The sequence below is a fragment of the Camelus dromedarius genome, chromosome 6 (genome assembly GCF_036321535.1).
Source record: "Camelus dromedarius isolate mCamDro1 chromosome 6, mCamDro1.pat, whole genome shotgun sequence".
Taxonomy (NCBI): domain Eukaryota; kingdom Metazoa; phylum Chordata; class Mammalia; order Artiodactyla; family Camelidae; genus Camelus; species Camelus dromedarius.
In genome coordinates this window covers 59,247,358-59,266,132 of record NC_087441.1, presented here as the reverse complement: position 1 = coordinate 59,266,132, position 18,775 = coordinate 59,247,358, and the positions used below count along the sequence as shown (strand labels likewise).

Below are 18,775 nucleotides of genomic sequence, written 5' to 3'. Positions count from 1 at the left end.
CTCATTCCTGGCATGTTATCAGACACTTAAGCAAAGCAATTATCAGTAGGCAATCTCTTCTGTCAACAGAGAGGGAGATGAAACATTTCTTCAATTAAGAGGATTCTGCAAGGATGCTGTATATCTATCCATCTGCAAATACTTGAAAGTCTTTAGAGTTTAATACTAAGTCAGCTCAGTGAGCACCTTTGGCCAGTGAAGTCGGGTTTTTTTTCTCCCCGCTCTCTTCCCGGAAGGTCACATTTTAAACATCAGAATCATCAAAATAGAAACAATTTGGGGACACCGTCAGAGATCCTGATCCAAGCTGACAAGGAAGTTTCTGCATTTTCCTGCCATGGGCCTGCTGGGGTTTACAAATATACCAAGCCTTCTTTAAAGGCTCAAAGCAAAAAATTTTTTTAAAAAAAGGGCTACGTTTCAAATAAAAGTAAATTCAATTAAAAATCTCCTTTAAAGCAGGATTATTCCCTCCCCACACTTCACCAATGTCAGAGGATTTAGAGAATTACTGTCAAGCCTTAAAACTTCATCTTGAATCTAAGTGATACAAAGGATTTTTTTTTTTCATTTTGAAGAAATAAATACTATTCAAAGGAAGAAAGGTCTTGACCAAATGATGGATTTCCCATCTCAGGTGAAGGAGGGAAGAGGCACTACACTTCCTAATAGAGCCCTGTATTTTTTTTTTTTTTATAAATTACAGTGCATGTACTTTACACAAATGAATGCATTTTAGCTTTCCTTAGAACAGAAATTGCTTTAATGCTATAGCGAGACAAGTGATTTTCTTTTCTTTCTTTTTTTTAAGGGTGGTTTATACATTAATGGGTTTTTTTGAAGCCCATGTAAAAACCGGCTTCCTTCAGACAGAGAACTTCACAACCTTCGTGGTGCATATTTGGCTGCATTTCACAAGAGGTCTTATTGTTTAAATTCTTATATCCTTATGTCATCTGCGAACAAATGGCCTTATTGTTCATTTGAACGTGTCTTTATAGGATCTCTGGTGGTAGGGCTGGTGTTGTTGTTTGCATTTTTTTTCCTCATCGAGTCAGAACAAAAGTCTCTTTTTCAGCAGCACTGGGAACTCGGGAACACGGAGTGCGTGGCTGCAGTTGTCAGCTGGAAACACCATAATGATCGTGTAAGTGAAGTGCTCACATTAATGGGCTGACTTCTGACAAGTAAATCAAGATGTATAGGAAAGTTTCCTCCACACAGCAGACTTCAAGGTAATGCAAAATAGAAGCATTTTATAGGACAACTAAGATTCATCCAGTGAACTATTCAAGAGCCAGGCCCGCTGGGCGGCAGGACCCCAGTTCCTTCTGAGATGTGTTTTGCGTGGGAGAGGCTCCATTCAGAATATTAGAGAAAAACGACCAGGAGTCTTTGGGGACAACATAATCAGGTGGAGAGGTGGTGGTGATGGCAGCATCATTCATGGGAGATTCAGCAGGACTCAAAGCTCAAGTTCATTATATTTCCTAGAACTAAGAATAGCTTCTGAATGAGTACTCACAATTCTCCATAGACCTATTTCTCCTAAGGAGCTTCCCCTTCCTCCCTTTCCAATTTTAATGTTTAGAAAAAGAGAAGAGAATATAGGCAGACATGGATAGGTAGGCAGGAACAAAGGAATCTCTACAGAATGGAGGGGCATCTAAACCTGCTCCACTTTCAGATGCTGTTAAACATCTTCCAACAGGATTCAATTCAGAAAAACTCAAAGGTATAGTTTGATAGCATGCTGCACCAAGAGGCCAGGACAAAGAAACATGTCGCATGTGTACCATTGCAGCGAATGACCAATTGATTTCATGGATGAAAAGAAAACATAGGTCACATACTACCATCAAAATGAACATAATGCAAAAGCAAAAAATTCTAATGAGTTTAGTTAGGGAGAGACTCGTTTCCCGTACAGCCTAAGAGTCCCAGACTTTTAGCATAGCTTTAGTAAATAAAGCAACGTCCATAAGCACAGTCCTTGTGTGCGGAGGATGGCATGTGATGCTCAGACGTTTTACATCATGCCTTGTACACTTAGTTATTATTTTAGAATCATCAACAACAAAAACTGTTGTTATGGGGATGGTACCTGACAAAACAGAAATATCAACCACCTTATTATGAACCAAAATTTTTTCTATCTACCCTCAAAACTAGTTTTCCAAATATTTTGGTTTTACTAAGCTTTATGCTTGTGTGAATGAAATAAGACTGTTACTATGGCTACAAAATGAAGACTAAATTACAATACCCTGATATGGATCAAGTATTATTTTGGAAAGGATAAAAGACAAATCCAAGATATCATTGTCACTGCTATCTCTTTGTGTCCTCTGTTTCAGAAGGTTGCTCAAAATCTGCCATTGAGAACCCTTTTAAGGACATTCTGCAGAATACCATGTGTTTTCCTTGTTAACCGATTATCAGAGATGCTTCTGAGGTTTATCTCGCTAAGGACAAAATGTCATACGTATTTAAGAAAGTCAGAATGGATGCTGTGTCCAATCTCTATCCATTCAGAGAGGACTTTTGCTTTCTGGTTAAGAAATGACTGTGACTAATTCTGGAGCCCTTAGTACCAGCTTTTTCAAGAACTGGCACTGGAAGTCCAGGTGGATGAAGTGCCCAGCACTCCTCCAGTGACCAATAAGGCAGTGGCACAACTGATGCTCTTATTTTCTTCTCCTAATACTTCCCCCCCAAAAGTGACCTCACTTCACAGCAAGGAGACAAAAGACAATAGAAAAAGTGAAAGAATAGTTTTTCTCCACACACTGCACTCTAGGAATTAACTGTTCTCAACTTGGAACTCTTTCACAAAATGAAATGTTCAGTGCCGGTACAATTTGTTTCCCTTTGGGACAGGAGGTGATGAGAGGAAATGAGGGTAAGGAGAGGATTAAAGAAACATATGTTATTATTAAGGCAGGGCTGGAAAAGAAACAGAGAGTAGGATGATTACATCCTAATAATGTATGTTGGATCTTCACGAAAAGAAAATAAAACAGGGGCTAGCTTATAGATGAACATCGAGTATCCCACAGTCGCAAATGATGAGAAAGGGAATCCAGCACTAACCATTTTATACAAATCAACTTACATTTATTCCCCTGTGGTCAACTGAAACCTACACCCCAGTCGACATGATGCACTTTCACAGGTACACACCTGTAACCTCTGAAAACTACTTAACAAAGGAGAATACAAAACCGCCAGGTATCAGGGAAAACTGTGACTTCCACCCCTGCAGCCAGCTGTGCTGTAATATCTTCCACTTGGTGCTGACAGCCTCCTCTTCCCTCCTCTCATTCTGACACAATGCCTTCAGGTCTGTCTAAGTAATGTAATTTACTGGAGTGGAATTCCCTTGATATCCTGTGCAGCACTTGGTGACAGTATCATTTATACTCCCCAGTGTCATGGCCTGACACTGATCCATCGGCCGGCATGCCTCATTCATAACGGAGCGTGCAATTTCACCTTCCGCTGTGCCCTTCTGGGTGTGCGTGTAAAAATTTACTCCATTCAGCCCTAATTACAAACCTCGGTTGAAATGCTCTCATTAGATTTCTATTTCTCACTCCAAATGTCAATCTTATTGAAAATGCCGATTTTCCTGAGGATTCATCCATTAGCAATAAACTCTAAAGCATTCCACGACTGAGTGCATTAAATCGGCAATGCGGACATGCACTTAAAATACATCATTAAAGTAAATCTCCATTGCAAATGCTTTACATTATTCAACCAAAGGAATAATGAGCCCAGCCCGGCCGGTACCCTCAAATTGCACATGAAGGATAGGTTAAAACCGGCTGTTTTGCAGGAAGAAGCACGCGGTATATCAGCGAGATGAATTTCAGAATCTCTGTCATTCCTTATGAAGGTGTGGGAGGAAATCACAGCCAGAGCCTAATTTATCACCTTCTTTTGCCTATGATTTTTGCAGTAACGTCAGTCTGTGGCAAAGTGCAATAAGGCAGGCAAAGATAACAGGGAGTGTGTGTGTTCATGGAGGGAACTGAAGCTGTATTTGCAATGCGAGGAACTTGTTAGTAACCTAGAATGATTCGCTCTGCCTAAAAAGCATTCTTCTATTTTGCTCAACAGAAAAAAAAAGAAAAAGAAAAAAGAAAAAAGTAGCGCTATCTGGATGCACTGAAAGAACCTGGGTACCATTCTAATAGAAGAGAGGTTGTACTGGTGGAGTGGACCAGAGAAGTTTCTCCACCCCAGACTGATGGGTCGTAACACGAAAAACCCAGAAAACCCTGACTGGGTTGGTAGGACAGACTGTGAAAAGTATAATTCAGAGAAAAACAAAAAAATTTTTTTTTTTTTTTTTTTTTTTTTGCCGTCTCTCTCAAGGCCGTATTTAATGATGGGACCGAAGAATAGTTTATATCGAGATTTAATGTGGTTTCCACTCTTAAGTGGAGTGTAATTCGTCATTGGGGTAATGTGACTCCCAACATACTGGGAAAAGGTCTTGTGGTCCACAGCACCATACCCTTGGCTCAGTATTTGCTTTAAGATGAGGAACATCCAGGCTTCCTAAATCTAGTTCTGTTCAGTGCTGAGAGTAACTACCAGGGTTCTCACAGAGAGAACTGAGCCTCAGAGAAGACACTGAGGAACTTTTCTTTCAGACTATACATCCAAATCTGCCTACTTCTCACCGCCTCCAACACTGCCAGCCTGTCCAAGCCACCTCACTTGGGTTATCCCAGAAGCCTCCTCATTGTTCTTCGTCCTTGCTCCCCCTTCAGACTATTCCACACGCAGAAGCCTGAGGGATCTTTTAGGTTTTTTCTTTAGTTAAAATTCACATAAGATAAAATTAAACAAGTGCACAGTTCAGTGGTTTTTAGTACATTCACCATGTTCTGCAACCATCACCTCTGTCTTGCTCTAAAACATTTCATCATCCCAAAAGGAAATTCATACCCATTAAGCAGTCATTGCTCATTCTCCTTGTCTCTCACCTTTTGGCTACTGCTAATCTGCTTTTTTATCTTTGGATCTGCCCATGCTGGACATTTCATTTAAATGGAATCATATAATATGTGACCTTTTTTTGCCTGGCTTCTTTCACTTAGTATGTTTTTATGTCTCATCTATGTTACAGCACATATCAGCATTTCATTCTTTTTTTAAAAAAATTCTTTCTTTTTTGTAGTTTTCTGTTTTGTTTTGTTTCGGGGGGTAGGTAATAAGGTTCATTTATTTATTTATTTTTTTAATGGAAGTTCTGGGGATTAAACCCAGGACCTTGTGCATGTTAAGCATGCACTCTACCACTGAGCTATACCCTCTCTCTTTCATTCTTTTTTATAACTCAGCAATACTCCAATGTGTGGATAGACCACATTTTTTGTTTATCTATTCATCAGCTGATGGACATTTAGTTGTTTCCACTTTTTGACTACTAAGACAGAAATTTTAAAAAACTAGCAAAATACATCAATTTGATAAAACCAAGCCAGCAGTGTTTTATACCTGTACCATGTTTTAATTTCTTAGCTTACTGGTCCCATTTATCACTTCTTGTCAGGTCCCAGGTGAGGCCAAATCAGAGTGCAGTCATAATTCCTTTTCTAATTTGATAAATGAAGAAACTGTATCTCAGGAAGGTTATGGAGGAGATTGAAGGAAGAGTCTGATGTGAACTCTTAGCATCTAATTCTAAAGGTTAACCAAGAAAGTTAAGTGATACCTACAGTGATGACCTTATTATGAAATACACAATATATTTACTTAATGTAAAACTTTGGGGCAGAAAAAAAGACTCCTAGAAGGGCAGGTACACATTACATTATACAGAAAACAATTTGCAAAAAAAAAAAAAAAGTAAAAGCAGCAACAGTAATTGTTTTCTGCTTGTCAGCATCTGGTTATCCACAGGATTGATTAGTAACCAGAATTTTAAAAGAGATGTGATATTTTCTGTAGGGAATTATACCACCATGGAAGCTAACTGCTCCTCAAGTTTTACTTGTTCTCACCCAAAATATTTAAAACCTTACTTGATTACAACATTAGCACTCTCTCATAATGTACATCGGCAGGTACTGCAATTAACATGCACAGATGTCAGAACTGAAATATCCATGTTTAAATAAAAAACACAGTGAGAAGGTAAAAATAACAGAATACGCTCAACACAGTGCTTCTCTCAAGAGGAAAGAGAGGCTTTCATGGTGCTAATTTAATGACAAAAAATTGAGCCCCCGGATAGCATCAGTAGCCTATGAAAAACCAAACTATTTGGTAAATGACCCATCATCGTCTGACTGAGAAACACTGAACAAGAGGCTGCTCTTGTGTCCATTTAACTCCAAAATTTGTACTCCCAGCATCGTGGGGAACCCCCCAAATGCCCTGAAATTCTCCACCACACTTTTATGATGCAACAGCATGAATACACAGCACCATCATCATTTTACTGAGTCCTGGCTTTGTGCTTCACCTCCGTTGCCTCATTTACTCCCCACCACCACTCTAGGAGGTAGTCACTATCCTTGTTCCAATTTTCAAGTAAAGATATCCAGGCCTAGAAGAGGTTCAGCAAAATAGACCAAGGTCAATAGGTAGCTAAGCAAAGATCTGATGCTGAGTCCTCTGGCACCCAAAGCTCTTATCTCACTTTAATCACCATGCCTTGCTGTCTGCCGAGGGTGGAGACACCAGTGGGGAATGTGATTTGCAGTCTTCAATTTCCAGAGGCTTCTGGAATGACTGCCCTCTTGACTCATCTTATTTCACAAATTACATCAAACTGAAAGGCTCACAACCCTTGCAGATGTTCTCATTCTTTGGAAATGCCACAGCCACTTAGCCAGTGGAACGGGGACAGCACCATCACTGGGATCACGGAGGTACAAATTTCCCTGCCAACGATGACGCCACTTCACTTTGGTGCTTCTTCAAGCCTTAAACGGACACGTTATCACTGACTGTGGTTGCAAGAGACTCAGCAGTCAGATGAAGGGGAGTTTTTACTTGGTTAACTGCCCCTCCAGCATCTGTGTCCACAGTGGGACTCTAGAGCAGGCATGTGCCCACCCTTGTCCCCTCTCCCCACCACCCCATCCCTACACAAACAAAAGAGCTTGCTAAACTCTCAGCAACACCACTAAGACATCCTTCCCTTGCTGGTCCTATGAGTCTACAGGACACAACTTTCTAACAATGAGCCAAGAAGATGGAGGTTGTACAATAGCATTTCAACCATGGCAATAACTCCTCAAAAAAGATTCAAGGATTCTATCGCTTGTTCTTTCAGCCTCCCATCAACACAATTTGTTTATGTATGTGTTGTGTCTTTCTTCCTTTAGAAGGGGAAATGCTGATAAACTATCACAGGCAGACATCGCCCAAACCTGGCTGCCTTTTTGCTACTTAAACACAGACACATTTGTTTCCCCAATGCACCACTTACCAGACAGATGCAAAGATGTGGGCAAGCCAGTCATCAGAATTAACAGAGTGATTGTGCTTGCACTACATATTCTGATTTGTATGAATCTTATTTTTAGCCACGCACAAAGGGCAATAAATGGAAAATCTTATTCTAACTGCTACTTTTTCTGGGCCACCCACACTGCTCCACCTACCGCACAAGTTCACAAATGTTAAAAAAAAAAACCCAACCCAGGGTTTGCCCTAACAAGGGATGCAAAGCGGCTAAAATGTGTGACATTTTTTCCAGTTACTGTTTGTACTTTCATTCTTTTTCTGCATCAGGACTTTCAGGGAAAACAACGTTGACTTATCCCTGGGCATTTTCAAAGACTCTGTGGTGGTTGGTCAGGTGGCACACGGGCAAGTGTGATCCGCCAGGCACCGCCACCACCCTGCCACAAGCGTGATCCGCCAGGCACTGCCACCACTCTGCCGCAAGCGTGATCCGCCAGGCACCGCCACCACCCTGCCGCAAGCCCTACGTCAATCAGCTTCCAGCCAAGAAATACACTCAAAAAAGTTTCTGTCAATTTGGGAAGATAAAAATCTATAACCTTTGGTTTTGAAACAAAGACGATGTTTGAAAAGTTCTTCAAACGAACAAAAGTGACATCAGAAACATCAACACTGCTAAAACAAAGCAGGCTGTCAGGAATGATTTTGCCAATGTCAGGGCAATAGCGCTTGTCTTAAATCTGCTCTCAGGGTGCTATGGGACACAGCTCACCGAGGTATAGCATCCTCTTACCATCTCCCTTCCCTTCTGTGCATTTTTGTCTCCTGTCTGCTCTGTCCAGTCACCCCCCAAGCCTGCAGCTCACCGAGCATGAACTCACACACACTCTCGCGGCTAAACGGAGCACCTGATGCTGAGAAGCAACCACCTTGAGAGCAAATAAGAAAAAAAAAAATTGAGGAAGAGGATGTTTTCTGGAGGCAGAAAGAGGACAGATATGAGAGTCTATTTTTGATCACTATCTCTTTAGACTTTTAATAAAAAGTTAAGTGACGAAGGTCCCTGGGTACCAATCAAAATGCTTGTTCCCCTGAGCCCCCTGCAAAACATGACAGCAAATATGCGCAGGTAAGTGATTGATATTTAAAAGCCAGTTCTACAAAGTAATTAAGACACGAAAAGAGTCAACGCTGAAGAAGGCATCTTTACCTGTGTGCTTGCTCATTATCCAGAAACCAGAGGAAATGCTGTCATCCTTGGTAGTTACACGCCCTGCAGAGCTTACACCTTCTTCGGAAGACCCACGATACGGGAGCAGGGCTGATGAGCTGGGTGAGTAAACCTTCTGGGGCTTACAATCCACTATCGTCAGAATCTCTGACTAGTGTTGTAAAAACACGGGTAATTAAGTGTTACGAAAAAGTGGGTCATACACGACTGAGGTACAACCACACCACCCCACACTAGACTCCAAATGACTGTGCTATGACAGGGTGGGCGGGGTCTGAACACAACGAAAGCAAAACTTTTATGTGGTGAGGAGCGTTTTAGTTTTCACTGGTTTAGGTTAGAGAAAGTTAATCTCAATGTCAATTGCAAGCCAACTAAACTTTTAGCACGTTCGTGAGATTTTATGACAAATGCCGGCTATTCATGTCATGGGAAATTCAGCGACCATGTCACAAACAGTCCGAAGAACAGTCTCAGGCTTCAGTGACATATCCGTCGCCAACGAGCGAACACCGTGACTCAGGGAAGCAAGGAGGGTCAAATCGAAACTGAAGGCAAAGTTCTCACTATCTTCCTGAGCATCTCCTTCTCCAAGGGAGGATCAAAGGACCGCAGACCACTTCCCACACGGGTACCCCACCCAGGCATTCCACACAATTGTGGGCATTTATCAAAGCACCTTTTGACTGCTGTCGGAAGAAGGCAGAATGTACACCTGGACTGAGAGCATTCATTCATCTGTCACTCAACAGTCACCAAAATTTAAATTCAAGTCAATACATACCACATCCCTATTACATACAAGGACACAAAGGATGTGAAAGGATGCAGAGGGAAGAAACTAGAAGGACCTGCTTCCAAAGAACCTAAGTCTTGTACAGAGGATGGTGAGACCTCGTCACACCCAATGCCTAATACGGATCATTTTTGAAAAACAAAATCTCTTCTTGCAGCTGCTTCCTCTACACTTTCCAGTCTACTGACACAAGGTTTGCGGAGAACACTCCTGCAGCCTTTCTCAGGTGAATCCTTTAACAATCCCTTTAATTTTTACCTGGGTTTTCTTCCAGTACTCAAAGCCCCTCCTAACTTTGGCTGAGTGTTAGGATTCATCCTGATCCAAAGTCAAGCTCTCTCCAAAGCAAAGCAGAGAGATGTCACTCCCACCCCCTGCAGCCCTAACACCACACCAGAGGAATGTGAAGAGCAGCTTCTTTGAAAGGGGATAAAGGATGCAAAGGTGAAGGAAAACGCTCTGGTTCAAAGCACACAAAGGGATATATCTGAATATAAAATTAGAACTTTACTGGAGCTCATATTGTTTGGAGTATGGATGGGGCGGCAGTGGGGGGACTCGGCTAATCAATCTCCCCCACTTCTGCCAAATTGCCTTGGAGTGTGTCAATTGCGAATTTCTAAACATCTAAAACACAATCAGTCGATTTAACACAAAAACCATCTTGTACAACATCAAATCTTTCTTTTATGATTTCAGAGGCCACTCAATAATCAATTTTTATTGATAGAAAGCAGAAATTTTAAAAAGACAGTTAATAGAGATTTCCACTTGATAAAGATACTGATAAGTCAACACAGGTATCTGTTCTTGCAAGAGTTGATTAATGCGATTTGAAGGGGGAAAAATAAGCAACGAGATCACTGTCCTACAAAATGATATCTAAAGTCATCATTCCTGAACTCCATCAACTTGTGGGATGTCATCAGTCCAGAGTACTGCTTGTAAATTTGGAATTAGTTGATAAGAATGAAAAAACTCTGGAAAAATACACAAAAGTATGAACTAACAGATAGACTGTATCTGGGTTGCTGGATTAAAGATAAAATTTTATTCTATTCTGTTATTTTACAAATTTTGTACAATAACCACATATTACTTTTACAATCAAGAAAATTGAGTTACTTCTGTTCTGATAATAGGAAACAATTATTTGATTCTGTACTTTCTAATAATAAAGAAAACTTGATACATGAAATCCAGTATAATAATCTGGCCTTGTGACAAATCAGACATGAAATACAGGAAAAATCTGCTAGAAACAATAGATTATAGCTTCTAGTTAAGCACTACAAGGACTCTCGGAATCCTGCTACACTGCAGAGCTTTGCAAACACTGTCCTTCCTCACCATGACCTGGGCACTCTCCAGCTGCAACAGAGCTCCAAGCTCCGGGAGCCTCGTAATAATCAGGGTAACAGGGGTGTCCTTGGAAAAGCGTGGCTATCCCTTGGGTTAAATTACAGCTCAGAGAGAGGTGTCACTTCATTAGTACAGACACATCCCAAAAAGAGCACACACATGATTTCTAAAAAGCAACAGACTGGAAATTATTAGAATAAGTTGATAAACTATTGATAAACTACAACTGACATCACTTGGTAAGCAGCTTGATCATGTGCGTGGCTGAGTTTACTTGGAGACTCATAGGGAATACCATCTGAAATTTTTGACCTATATATTACCATGCTGGTAACATCACCCCTACATGTACTGTTAGAGTATACGCAGAGAATGAAAGTTAGTTTTGATGATGTCTTGAGCAGAACATAATTGTGAAACAATATTATAAATAATCATACACATTCTTTAAAAAAAACAACAAAATTAGCTTCAAAACTATGCCAATGATTCCCCAGTGAAAACAGGCGCTAAACATATACGTTTATGAAATTATTTTATATACTACTCTTTTAAAAATCTTTTCTTTTTACCAAAGTATAGTTGATTGACAAAGTTGTATTAGTTTCAAGCATACAGCAAAATGATTCCGTTATCTACCTATCTATCTATCTTCTTTTTCAGATTCTTTTCCATTATATGTTATCACAAGATAGTGAATACAGTCCCCTGTACTATACAGTAGGTCCTTGTTATCTAGCTATTTTACATATAGTAGTGTTATTTGACACTCTTAGCATCATTAACATCACAACTTTTAGTGTGCCTCCAAACATAATAAACAGAATAAATGTAAACAGAATATCTGAGATATAAACGCTGGCACTGGAAAGGTGGTAAAAACCAAAACTTGCAGTTTCTCAAGAATAAAAATGAATGGTATATTTTTCTACTGGAAGCCTGTGCTTTTAGATTATTATTAGGGCACAAAAATAGGTACAATGAAATCTGAGTTAGAGTATTTGAGGACAAGATTTTTTGGTTTGTTTCAATTTTCTGGTGAATTGAAAGACTTAGAAAATGCTTTTCTGATGAAAATCTTTCCAAAGTGGTTTCTCTTCCTAGTTATAAAGTGCCTAACCGTTCTCAGTGATTCAGCAGGTCAGTGTCAGCAGCTATAGATACCCTCTGGGGTACATTCTCCACCTTTACTAAACCAAAGCTATCTTGTTTTCTGAATCTTTGTCACTGAAAAAGGGAAGTGGGATATGTGTGGTAGGGTGGGGTGTGGGGTGTGGGGTGGGGTGGGGTGGGAGTAGGCAGTAAGAGGCTAGTTAATTCAGGGCTCTGGTTAGGTGGGTCCAGGTAGCTGAGACATCACAAAACATGGATTCAGCATCCAGAACCGGGAGAGCCCCCAAGGGTCCTTGTTGGTTTTCTCTACTCCGCGTCATTCCCTCTAGGTGACTACTGGGGGAAACCTGTGTCAGGATGTCCATCCAAATATTACAATCTCTGAACTCGTGGGGCTGAATGTGCTTGATTAGAGTCTATATTCACGTCATTTCAGTGCAAGCGTAGGGTGCTGGTAGCTACAAGTTCTGTCAAAGATGAATAAGCACTTATTTCTCTCTCTCTCAAACATGCTGACCTGGATTTTCTTTTCTATAAAAAGCTTTAATTCCAGTTGTTTTGGTATCTTAACAGCTCGCTATGGCAGATGGCTCTGAAACTTTTGTTGCCGTGCAATGTTCCCTGTCACCTAAGTGAAAAGCAGGGAGAGCTGATTTCTAAGCAGGTTTGGAAAGTCTGGGGTGGGTTAAGGGGACTGGTTTCTGTCTGTTGTACTTCAGCTTTGTTGGCTTTATTTACCTCTTTTTCTCGTTATACCTTTTTCCTTGAGCCAAATATATACATACACATTATATGTGTATATATATACATAAAATGCACACACACGCACACTCACGTATATAAATAATGTTGATGTCTTAAGGAGGAAGCGGGATAGTTTAGGACAGAGGATTCGACCTCTTTGAATCCTTATGCACTGCTCCTCAGGAATTACAACCCCTGGTCAGACCCAGGGGCGGAGCCTGAAGGAAGTTAAGTGAGGAGACCTGAGGAAAACACTGCTACCAGGCCCCATGGGAATTCACCGATTGTTCTCCAAAGCCAACTTTCTAGAAACATAGAATAAAAAACAACCCCCCTCCTCGCCAAAGTGGGGCCCAAATGGACTGACTTAGTGGGTTCAGTCCTGCATATTCCTCACAGGTCAGCAGGTCACTCATTCAGTTGTTCTGTGATTTACAGGGACAGTTATACCCAGTATTAAAGAGATGTGGTGATGGGGTGAACGATACTTCATTTGGAGTCTGTCAAACAGGTATTGTAAGTAGAAGCCCTGTTGCCGAAGAATTATTTTGCTACTAATTTTCTTTCAAAGTTTCCACTTTCTACTAGGTTTCAATCTCTGGCAAGTCTACATTCCTTGGTTCCTGCCTCCACCAACAAGACCTGTCACCATTCCGCTGCTCTGTACACGAACTCGCTTTGAACATTCACTTCAGATGAACCACAGCGGCCACACTGCAGGAGCACAGGTGGGTACGTGTCCCCTCCATCCCAGAGAAGCAGCTTTCCTGCCCGTGTCAATGGCATTTTGGTAGAGATGATGGCTGTTCATAGCAAATTTCCCTAGTAGTTTCAGAGAAGTATGCCCTTGTCCCGATGGGACACCCATTCCTAGGACTGAAGTCTAGCATTCTGCAGGTCCCTTACCCTTGCCCAAAGGGCACCAGGAGAAGAGTTGGGTGAGAGGTGCAGTCATCTCTGCTTACTCCGCCCTCCCAAACGATAGCATCTCTGTCGAGCACTACTTACTTATTCTGCCCAGCGTTCTTGGATGGAAAGTGGGCTTTGGTATTCAGGGTTTTGTTTTTTTTTATTGTTGTTGTTTTTTGGGGTTTTTTTTTGGTGTGTGGTAAAATACACATAATATAGCATTTACCATTTAAATCATTTTTAAGTGTACAGTTCAGTGGCCTTGAGTACACTCGCATTGTTGTGCAACCAGCACCACCATCCATCTCCAGAACTTTTTCATCTTCCCAAAGCAAAACTCTGTACCCATTAAACACAAACTCCCCATCCAGCTTGTTCCTAGCCCCTGGCAATCACCACTCTACTTTCTGACTATGACTGACCATTCTAGGTACTTCATCTAAGTTTTCATTTTGTGTCTGGCTTATTTCACTTGGTATCTGCAAGGTTCATCCATGTTGTAGCGTGTGTCCAAATTTCATATTTCTAAGACTGAATAATACTCCATTGTAAGTAGAGACCACGTTTTCTTTATTCATTCATTGTTGATAGAAACTTGAGTTGCTTCCACCTTTGGGCTATGGTGACTCATGCTATATGAACATGGGTCTACAAATATGTTCAAGTTCCTGCTTTCACTTCTTTTAGGTACATACCCAGAAGTGGAATTTCTGGATCTTATGATAGTTCTATGTTTAATTTTTTGAGGAATCATCATACTGTTTGGTATTTAGGCTTTTTAAATTAATAAACTTTATGTTTTAGTGCAGTTTTAGCATCACAGCAAAACTGAGGGGAAAGCACAGAGGGTTCCCCCATACCCCTCATCCCCACAGGCATATTTTTATGGAGATGTGCCAGGCACTCGGTGCCTTGAGTGCTTCACCCAAGGCTGCAAGGACAGATCCAGGTAGACTGCACCAGGGCCGGCAGGAGTTTGAAGCTCCAAGTCACCTGAGGCCTCATAGCAGCCTTCCACCTGCCCTGGCCTGTAGTTATTAAACTGACTGATGTCAAAGGTCAGCTAAGGAAAATCTGATGCATAAATGTGGACACTCACAGATGCCAAAGCAGGAGGGAGATGAAGGAGCATTTGATCCAACCCACTTCTTTTACTTCATGGTGGAGATGCTTCATAAACTGAAAACCTCCCGTCCAAGGATGCTGTGCAGAATAACCAATCAGTGTTTGACAGAGATGTTACAGTTTGTAATGGCAGAGTGATAATAGGTAATTACATCGTTCACAACTCTGTCCACCCTAATACTGGCCCTGTTACCCTTTGGGCAGAAAACAGCTCTGGATTAATTCCTTATAGGACTCTTTCATCATGTATCGCTTTTTTGGTTTTATTTTTCTGATTTTGTGATTTTTAAATTTTATTTATTTTATTTTATTTTATTTTTTAACCTTTTTTTTATTGAGTTATAGTCATTTTACAATGTTGTGTCAAATTCCAGTATAGAGCACAATTTTTCAGTTATACATGAACATACATATATTCATTGTCACTTTTTTTTTTTTTGCTGTGAGCTACCACAAGATCTTGAATATATTTCCCTGTGCTATACAGTATAATCCCAAGCAGATATGTAATGAAGGAGTGTATCACTGCCTGAACATTAACAGAACCAAAAATTCTGGAGATAGTTTACGTGCATGTGTTTAAAATTATGCACGTAAACTATCTCCAGGATTTTTGGTTCTGTTAATGTTCAGGCAGTGATACACTCCTTCATTACACATCTGCTTGGGAAATGCTTGATTAGAAGTGATTATTCTCAATTTCAGAGAGTTCTAATAAAAGAACCATTCAGTCCTAAGTGCTACTTTGAATGATAATATGTACCACATCCAAGTAAAATGTTATAAATCACAATGCTTATCCACCGATTGAAAACACCCAGAAATTTCTGAAACATTTCCTGGACAGCATCACTCAGACTATTTTTACACTTACACTGACTGACTCAATGAAACAAAAGAAAACATGTTGTTTAAAATGCCTACATTGAAAGCTTAAAAATGTGCAAAATGCATATAGATTCCCAGGCACATCTGTACATTTGCATGTTTGCTCACATACACCCAAGTGTGCGCTGGTTGAGCCAGACCCTTCTGCTCCTTTCTATTCGCACGGAGTAAATTGCTCTTGTCCGCAGCGGAGACGTGACTGGCTTCTTCCAAAGCTAACACAATAATATGCTCATCCTCCAGACATGTCAGTCCTGAGAACGTCAAACCCACAAAAACCTGGACTTGCTGGCTTGGACTATTTATTAGAGATGCCCCTTCCTTCCCGTATGTGTTTTGTAAATCAAGTCACAATTTAAGTGTATTTTTTTGCATTTTACCATATTTTAATTATACCTCAATCAAAATTTTATAAATATTAAAGCAGGTATACGAAAACTGTCAGCCAAACTTCTTTAGGTCACACTTATTTGAAAACAATAACACAAAAACCCTGATCTGATACAAATCCCCCAGAAATCATACTGGGGTGATTCACTTTGAAAGGAAACAATGTATTTCCCAACCCAGGGGAAAAAAAGAGTGTCCCTTTTGAGTGTACTTAAAAGCCTGATAAGCACACCTGCAAAAGGACTGTAGCTGTCAGTTTAGCCTGTTAACAGCACTGTTAGTCACCTCTGTTGAAAGTCAAGGGCAAACGACGCCTAGTACTCGAGACTCTGGAGTCAAGCCTGCGCAGAATAATGACATCGACTTGGCTGGACTTTCAAAGGTGACAATACTGAGAAGCCCTTAACTTTCTCTTTTCTAAGTATCAGTCCCTGTATTAAGTAAAGCACTAAATCTCTTAATTTAGTGACATTTCATGCTGAATATTTAACCCACGTGTCTACCTTTATCATTTCTCCTTTCAGTCACACGTGAGTTAGAGCAGTGATTTTCAGAGTGGGGGTCCCTGACTCCACTGCAGCAGCATCACATAGAAACTTGTCAGGAAAGCAAATTCCCACCCCCCCGATCCCCTGACTCAGACACTCTGGTCACAGGCCCAGCGAGCTGCACTTCAGCAAGCCCTCCAGGTGACTCTGAAGCAAGCTAATGTGTAACATCCACTGAGTTGACTCACCAGGACGCAGAGTCGAACCCCTGCACCCTTCCTCAACGATGATTCTCAAGATATGTTGTTATTATCACCTCAGAAAATTCTTAGCATTGTTTGACTTGGAAAAAGAAACTTTAGTTAAAACTTACATGTAATTTTTCCAGGTCCTGTGCTGGCTTCGAGTCTTAGGATGCAGGGAACTGGGCGAAGGGAGAGAAGAGAAATCTACAGCAATCCATTCAGACATGGACCCCAAAGCTTTGTGGGGCAGCCTTGGGACAGGTCAGTGAGTGTCCACCTGATTGGGGAGGAAGACCGTCATTAGCAGAGGAAACCTTGCACGTTAACGTCTCCCCCTCTTTCCTGCTATCCTGCTACACCCACCCCTACCCCCGGCCTAACTGACTGTGCCTCCTGGCCAGTCCACCTAAACAGAATACGACAAAGTAATCCAGGTGTCAACACCTGGGCTCAGCCGACGTGGGCGCTCTCCTGAACGCAAAGCAGTTTGGACATAGGTCAAGGTCCAATCAGTTTTCTCTCCATTTCATCTCGTGAATGTTTTCTTTCAACAAATCAGAACGCCTTGGTTCAAAAGACACATGTGGCTGTATTAACAAGAAGATACAGAAAGCAAACAATAAATTTGGACTGAAATGAGATCATTCTCTGATGCCTTGAATATGTTTTGTTTTAAATTAATAGTACTTATTTTTTTCTGAGCATAAATTAATACATGCTTATTGTAGAACACCTGGAAAACACAGAAAAGCATAAAGAAAAAATAAGCATCAACCATAACCTTGACACTGATAAATCACTAATGATATTTTGATTTCTAGGTCCATGACTCCTTACAAAACTCCTGGGCAAGATACACTTCAGAGTTCAGAACTGCCTGGATTTTAAAGAGTATTATGATGCCAAACTACCACTTATTATATAAAGCCCCATCAGACGAGATCGGGCATGTTCAGGGTGGTATGGCCGTAGACTATAAAGCCCCATCAGAATCTGTAACAGCACCCCATAATCAAACACACTAAATATCTCTGTAGCAAAACAGATGCATATTCTTATTTAGTCAGATAAAACAGAGACTCACATTAATTCAGGTCAGGTTTTTCTACCAGAGAAGTCACCAGGAGACCTTTGTGATTTTTGAACCGAAAGGATTCAGAATTGGGGATAAGGATTGTGACCAGTATTCTTTTCAAATACACAAAAATAGAGTTGTGTTTCTACTTTTTAATTCAACATTGTATGAATGTGAGCATTTCCCCCAAGTTATTAAAAATTCTCCAGAAACATGCTTTTCCATGTCTATGTAATATTCACCCCATAGAAAAAAGTTTTGTTTGATTTTATTTAATTATTTTTCTCATTTTTGGAATTACATGTTTTCTTTTCTTTTGTTACTGCACACAACACTTTGAAAGCTGTATCTGAATGTTGGATTGTCTGTATTTTTGAGTATTTTCCTAGGTACATATCTAGAAAAAGAATTATGGGGTCAAATGGCATGAGCTTTAAAGGTCTGGGCAACTTTTCAGAAAAGCTGTACCAACTTACACTCCTGCCTCAGCATGAGTGTTTGGTTAATTTGTTTAATCACCCACTTTATCACAGGCACAGAAAAAATACACTTGCCCTTCACACATCTCAACAAAATTCTAATCAGTGACAACCTCATTTAGTCAGACTGTATTTTTGTTTTTCTTATGCAGAAAATAGAGAACAGCTTGCTGGTTTTCACATAACAAGAGAGAAATGGGAATAAGGTAAGTTTACCATCAAGTTGCCCTCATTAGAACAGACTGAATCGGATCTGAGCGAGGGAGAAGGTGCGCCTTGTCTGTGGGGTCCTTGCTTGGGAAAGGGTATGGGGTGGGTATGGAAATTACTTCACACAACATCATGAGTAGAGAAACCATCATTTTTATTTGTGGGCTGATAAATTCTGTTTCTGGATGACGGAGGCCTTGGGTTTCCCTTCCATTCAGGATTTTCCTATTTCTTGGACATTTCACTGTTCCTCAGCATGGCCATCAGAGAGCAGAAAGATGTGAAG

At 40.6% G+C, this 18,775-nt stretch overlaps 1 protein-coding gene across 2 annotated transcripts in view; it reads right to left on the bottom strand.

Moving 5' to 3' along the window:
- The window catches only part of BACH2 (BTB domain and CNC homolog 2), a 142,615-nt gene extending 125,622 nt beyond the window's left edge, over positions 1-16,993 (bottom strand). Inside the window, exon 1 of one of the 2 annotated variants that reach the window (XM_010987688.3) lies at positions 16,854-16,993. The gene's annotated coding sequence lies outside the window, so the exon portion shown is untranslated. Of the gene's footprint in view, positions 1-8,644; positions 8,782-16,853 lie in introns of those variants that run through there. The other variant, XM_064486853.1, reaches the window with a different exon arrangement.
- Positions 16,994-18,775: the final 1,782 nt, after the last annotated feature.